Genomic DNA, 7,292 nt, shown 5'->3' with positions numbered 1-7,292 from the left:
AATTTTTGCGATCAAAATAAGGTGCGTTACATATTATCTAATTACTCCTATCTGAAAACCAAAAATAAAAAAGCGTTACAGTCCACAACATATATTATGATACCTAAACGATAATATTTGACCACGCTAAGATTAAATATAAAGACTAGGTCAACAGTGTTGTAATTGTGATTATATTTGTATTAATATTTATATAGGTATTGTAATTATAAAAAATGCTTTTTGCCATATTTACGTATAAGTATTATAACGGAGAATCAATTTTATACAATAATATTACTTATTATAATATATTACTTACATTATAATCAATTATAAAATATATTTACTAGTTTATTTGAAAAAATAAATACTGTACAACTATATTATATTACCATGGTTGAGATAGTGATGGGGGAAAAGCTCCTTCCGTTACTTATCAGTTAAAAAATTGTTTATTTAAATCTTTACTTAGTAATTATTACTTATTTCTATTTTCAGAATAGGCGCATTTAAATCGGTTGCGAATTATATGCCACGGCAATATTATGAACGTTTTTTCTAATCGTTTAATATATACGGTAAGATAGTTATAATGTCACTCCACAATATTGTGACTAAATAGCGTAAAAAATAAAATTATACGACCTCGTCGAAGTAGTTTTATAGCGCGAATGTTCAGCCCCAAGCCGTGCTGTTCCACAATTTCCATAATCATATAGTAATGATTATAGATCAAATGATCTACTTTCGTCACTACTAGTTACTACTATTCACTCGATTAAGATTCATCTAAATCTTTCGGACGAGTCTGTTGCCCCTTTTCAGCTGACCAGCGATAAAAACTCGTTCCAATAAGCTTTTGTTCAGTTATTTTTATCCTCCACCGAAGGTTTCTGGTTGTGTGCCCTGGAGGCAGTGGCCACAAGAAGTACTCCGTCAAACTGAAAGTACATATATGACAATAATTCATAATTATAATATTATATAAGTCAAAAATAATTACATTCTTCATATAATTAACTTTTACAACGTCTTATAACTCATAATATGATATTATACAAATGAAAAATTACTTTATAATAATTATTCAGTTCTGTCATAAATATTCTTGTACCTTTATAATAAACAAATTGAATATTCGGTATATTAATATTTTATTATTATAGGTTTTTAAGTTTATTATGGATAATATATAATATATATATATATATATTCATTTAAAATTTCCTGGTGCTATTGCGTGTTTATATCGAGTTGTTTGTTTTCGTTTAATTCCATGCATATAAGAAAAAATATTTTGATTCATCTAAAAGAATGAACCAAATACTACTAAAAATAAAAATGACATTTTAAATTTAACACGAATAATATTTCATATTCCTATGAGACCACTTATCGAATTTTGTCATAATTCTAAAATATTATTAAAACTAAGTCCTGCGTGTTGGATGTTGGTACACACATTGGTATTATATTTTAATACAGCCATAGGTCATAGGAGAGATATCGAGAATTAAGTGATAAAATTACGCACTGTACGGGATATGAAACCAAAACCCACGAGGCTGGAGGCTGGAATGCCTGCCTCATAATAATGAGCCACCATAATCTTATCAGTTTAACCTCGATATTCTCCTATCTGGGCCAGAGTGGCAGTGTTTGGATGAGGAGAGGCGCAGGTGATGATGCCGTGTCAACTTTATCATTTATATACTAAAAATAATTGTTATTCTAATGTACCTATAAAATTTAATTGGTTATTAATTTATTATTAATCACGAATATCTTCTCTCTAAGAACGTTTTTATGCGAGTATTACTTAAGTGTTGAACCTATACAGTAATATAATTTTATTATTATAAAACAAAATCATTAAACTGTTCACCTTGAGTGCATAAGGTTTAAGTACATGTGATTAAACATTTTATAAACCGTTTTTATTTGAACAATGTACCTATGGCAAACTCGTGCAAGTTTAGTCTTGACATTGGCGTACAAGTTATAAGTGCCGTACTCCCTCTTCAGTAAAATAAGAAAAAATAAAAAATACATAGAAAGGTTAACAACAGCCGGTCCTTTCATCCCTCCAGTCTTCAATTAAGTATCTAAAAAAAATAAAATATTTCATTCCTATAAACATGCAAACCTAGTTTGGATATTTATACAAAAAATCAAAATTATATAAATTGGCTCGAAATACATATTTTAAGACCTTTTCAAATAAAATAAAAATTTTTGAAATTTTTTTACCAATATAAAATGTATAGCATCTTTGTGAAGTAAACTTGCAATAGTTGCATGCTTAGTTTTGACATTCAATTGTTACTCCTTATCGAAACTTTCTATTATTTTTGGTGTAATTATGAATATTTTGATACCTGTGAATGGAAATTATTTATTTGTTATTGAATTTGTTGTTAAATTACTGTAGCTAAATTATTATCATATATTGTAAATAGCATTGTTTTCTTTAAAATATTTATTTTTATGGCAAAAAATGTGTGAGATCACACATTTTGAATCATAATACCACAACTTCGCAGCTAAATATATACTTATTTAATTAACTAACCACTATAGTTCAAAACTGAATTTATATTTATATAAGTAATCTAAAAATATTTTACTAGGATATAAAATCTATTGTGTAACATTCAGAAACTTTGAAAACTTAAAAAAATATAAAATTATAATAAATAGTATAAATATTGTTTTGCTTTTTATATCTAGTAATAAAAAATTATAACTATCAAAAACGTTAAAACTTATAAAAATAGTAAGTGTTGACACTTACGTATAATAGATCACCTTATATTTATGTCTAATACAAAGAGAAGAATATTTTGATGGAGCTGAAATAAAAATATAAAATATAATATATATATCAGCCGTTAGGTGTTTTGCAATTTTATATTGTTGCACATTAATATTTGACGACTACTTCGATGAAAGCCTATAGAACGAATGAACAATAGAATAACGTAATGATAATAATAATAAGATAAAATTTTTATTAATATAAAATTATTATTAATAACGGCCAATAATAGTTATGACAGTGACACCTCAATACTTGACCTCCTCGCCCGGTCGCTGTCCAATCACTACTGAATTACACAGTCACGTGCAAGGATTGTATGAAAAATTGTTTTACGATCGTTTAGCATTAAAATCCACGACCCCGTACAATAAAATCCGTCCGTAAAACCGAACATAAACGCTACAAAACAAAACATATTTGGTATTACGGAGGTAATTAAATTGATTTTTGACGTCAGACGAATGTCGTATATCGAATTGTGTCTCGTGTATTCTATCTATAGGTTATATACGAGATACGTATGTCGATTTACGTTCGATTTCGATCTAATATAATGACATTAAATAATAATTGATCAACACAGCTCTGTAATCCATTCTAGTAACTAGCTGTATATTAATATACCTATACGTTGCTGAAATTATACTATAATCATATCGTGATCCAGGACTTTCATTAATCGTAATTTTATTTTAATTTTAAAACACATAATGTTTTATAAATGAATCATGAACTCAAGGAGGTTTTCGTATCACCGTCTCTATAATATATTATTTCGTTCGGCGTTATGTTATCGCACTTATCACGCATTTACTCTTTGGCTTAGATTATTTATTAAACAATATTTGAAAGACGTTCGTATTATTTAGAGGCCACTATAAGTGATGTCCAATCACGGAACTTATAATTGCACATCTGATAGTTAATGGAGGAAAGGGGGAGTTAAGTTTTTTTAATAAGTCACGTTCAAGCTCATCCGATAAATCTATATATGTGACAGTTCATGAATAATTTGTGTAGGATTCATTTTGCATAAAGATAGTGTAGGTGATATATGATATATGGTCACATGGGAAGTATATTATATAGGTAGTTATTAGTTATTTATTGAATTGAAACACGATGACTTTGGTCGTGTGCTACTTGTTTTTTCAACTGGTTCGTTCTAGAGATCAATATCAATATTTTAATTTAAAAGAGCCTCAACATCCTTGATCCAAAAATAATAATTTAATTATAATTTAAATAAACTCCTTAAAGTAGAATATTTGTCGAACTCCCAAATTGCGAATGCACGGTAACTAAAAGGTAATGAGGATAAAACATGTTGTTTTGAATTTTGCAGGTTGGATTTTTTCCCGGGCCATCCCTGGCAGCAGTATCATTTAATAACATTATACATCGATTGCTGCATTTTACAACTATAGTTGATTAAGTATAATCTGTATTCTGTATTGTTTTATCATATAATTATACTAATTATAGATTCTATGGACATTTATATAATAATTTAATTTTTTCAAGGGCCGACAAAGTATTTAAGGAACATAATATGCTCCACAAATAAAGTACATTTATTACATTTCTACATAAACAACTTGCGTACATTATATGTATTCTATCTGCGAACTAATTAAACTAACGATCATCCAAAATGAAGACGGAACTATATCGATGTTATAATAATTTAGGTACCCGATACCTACGTCATAAGTAATCGCATAAAAATATCGGTTCGATACATTAGAAACGTGCACGAGCAATAATATTATATAGATATTATACCTACGCGTAGGTTTTTTTCTTCCCGTAATATAATATTATTAGATAGGTACACATAGTACGATTGTTATCAGAAAAATATTCCAAAATAATTACGACCACAATTCATAATAATTTATAATTGCACACATCCTACAAAGTCCGAGCCCACAGCTTATAATATGTAATATTATTATTTTAATGATTATGTAAGTTGTCTCGATATTTATGTCCGTACTATAATGTACAACTTCACGATCGTATATACATATTATAATATTTGAATACTCGCAATAGGTAAAACGTTAAGTACCCGTTTATGTTATATATATACTACACACACACACACACACACACACACACACACACACACACACTATACTGCAGGTATAATATACCTATGTCTAATAAGACATCTGAAACCTATTATTTGTTTTATCGAATGTAATATTACGTATTATTGTTATAGAATCATGAAACTAATTATTTTTCGAACGTCGATTTCGCCCCCTCCCGCGTAAATTCGATGATTCGATCCCTATATATGGACACTTCGTGGTTTAAGACGTAGATATAATATGTATTATATACAGTTACGCATCACAACATAATACGCATTATAATAATATCAACTGGCAGCGGTCACCGCGATATACAGTCGCGAGCCGTCCGACGGTATTTAAAATCGAATGCGAGATATTATAATAATAATAGTATTTAAGTATCCTATGTATAGTCACAATGGACGCATATAGCCGATGGTAATCGTGTGTCGGCGAACGGTGTTTGAAATCAAATCGACCGGGAAAATCTTGAACTCGCCGCCGCCGTCATCATTTTCGACTACCTACCTCCACGAAATTCGCGCACAATCGTTCTTAAATAGGCACACTCGGCCGGCGTACGATCGATTTTAAACACATCGTGTTCAGCGAGTTCCAATACGTATTATAATGTATTTAACGATATTATAACAGTACATGATAATAATAATATGATATTATATGAACGCACTCGTAACGCGGAATCGTTTGTAAAACACGTGTTGCATATTGTACGATGTGTGTCGTATGATTTATGTTGTACGAGACATAAAAAAATCACGACACACAATGGACGCGACATGTGAAACCGTATAATAATAATAATAATATCGCGAAGAAGAAATCTCGCATAGATACAGTATATAAGAACGTGAAAAGTCGCGTCCCTCGACAAACAAAAACGAAAAAGATTACTTTCTTCTTCTTCTCCTTCTTCTCTTCTTCTCATTCTGATCGATTGATTTCGAACAACGTTTTTTTTCTCTTAGTTTTCACGATTATTATTTATATAGTAAGGTATATTTTACGCCTGCAGTCGTTTGTCCTGCGGCTTGTCGTCGTTCGCACACCCTCCCCCTGGCCGAGCGCACACTGCACCGCAATATATATAATAATAATAAATACATTATATTATATTATTGCGAGTGTACGGACGACGGGAGGATGTGTGAAAGAACTGGGACGGTCGACGACGAGAAGACGACCGAATAAATATTATTCGTGCGGGTGGAACACGCTATTATTATTATTATAACTATACCCGGCATCACAATGGTACTCGCGAGTCGCGATGCACATGTAGAAAAATCGGTCATTGTCAGAGTTGACGTTAATAAATACAAATTGCGCGACGCCACTGTCCGCCGGTCCACCTCCGCCCGCGCACCAGTCGGCGGTAGTCGTCATCGTCGTTTGTTACATTATTTTCGACAACACACGATTTTCCCACAGTGAGCATAGTGAGTACGCTTTATATATATATTGGTATTTACGAGTATTTGTACGGTGTGTGTGTGTGTGTGTGTGTGTGTGTATTTATATATAGGTACAATATAATATAATGTAGGTATATTGTATATTATATATATAATAATATAATAATATATATATATATACGTAAGACAGTGGCCGATTTATGTTATGTATAACTGTATATTATATGCCTTCAGGAGTTATGGGTATGTGCATTTTCCCTATAGTACAGCCACCTGTTTTCACCCTCTCACAGTCAGTTGATATATGCAAATATCACGCGTACCTATTTGCAATTCACATAAATGATGGACATGATATTATTACAATTTACTGTAGAATTCGTACGATATGGGAATAAGAGTAGTTTTTAGTGTTTTTTTTTTACTTTCATTTCGTATAATTATTGTCTCTCGACACTACGCCTTCCGTTTCGCATTATCAAAATTGATTGGTATAGTTGTTTGAGTCTCAAACTTTGAAAGATGCGTTTATTTTGTTTGTTTTATATGCAAGTACCTACCAGTAAACGCCGATTGTGAATATGATCGATTTTGATAATTAACCTAGAATTGATGGATTAATGAGGATTCCAATTAATCCGTCTAAAAGTATAAAATGGTTAAACTATTCGTTATTTATGTTTATCCTATTTCGCAGAAAATCGTAGAGCTATTTTTGTTGATAAAGTTTTTAGTTGCTTGAGAATTTAATAAACAAGGTTTCCTTTGAGAATTTTATACCGATTAAAAAGCCAAAAACAATTAGTGTACAATATAACCACAAATTTCACAAGCCACATAGATTATATTGACAACATCGTGTAAGAGCATTTATTAATAATAAATATAATATCAAATATAATCCAATTAATAACATAATAAAAATGGTTTATTTATGAAAATCAATACTGTATCATTTATCTTTTTGTA

The 7,292-nt window shown here is 30.4% G+C and overlaps 1 long non-coding RNA gene across 1 annotated transcript; it reads right to left on the bottom strand.

The window, feature by feature from the left end:
- Positions 1-385: 385 nt before the first annotated feature.
- LOC126550390 (uncharacterized) lies at positions 386-2,352 on the bottom strand. The gene is made up of 3 exons (XR_007604473.1): positions 2,233-2,352; positions 1,937-2,087; positions 386-923 (listed from the first exon to the last, which is right to left on the bottom strand). It is a non-coding gene; the product is annotated as an uncharacterized LOC126550390 (long non-coding RNA).
- Positions 2,353-7,292: the final 4,940 nt, after the last annotated feature.

This window comes from Aphis gossypii, chromosome 2 (assembly GCF_020184175.1).
Source record: "Aphis gossypii isolate Hap1 chromosome 2, ASM2018417v2, whole genome shotgun sequence".
Classification (NCBI taxonomy): Eukaryota; Metazoa; Arthropoda; class Insecta; order Hemiptera; family Aphididae; genus Aphis; species Aphis gossypii.
Note: the sequence above shows the minus strand (reverse complement) of the source record. Positions and strands in the feature narration are given on the sequence as shown.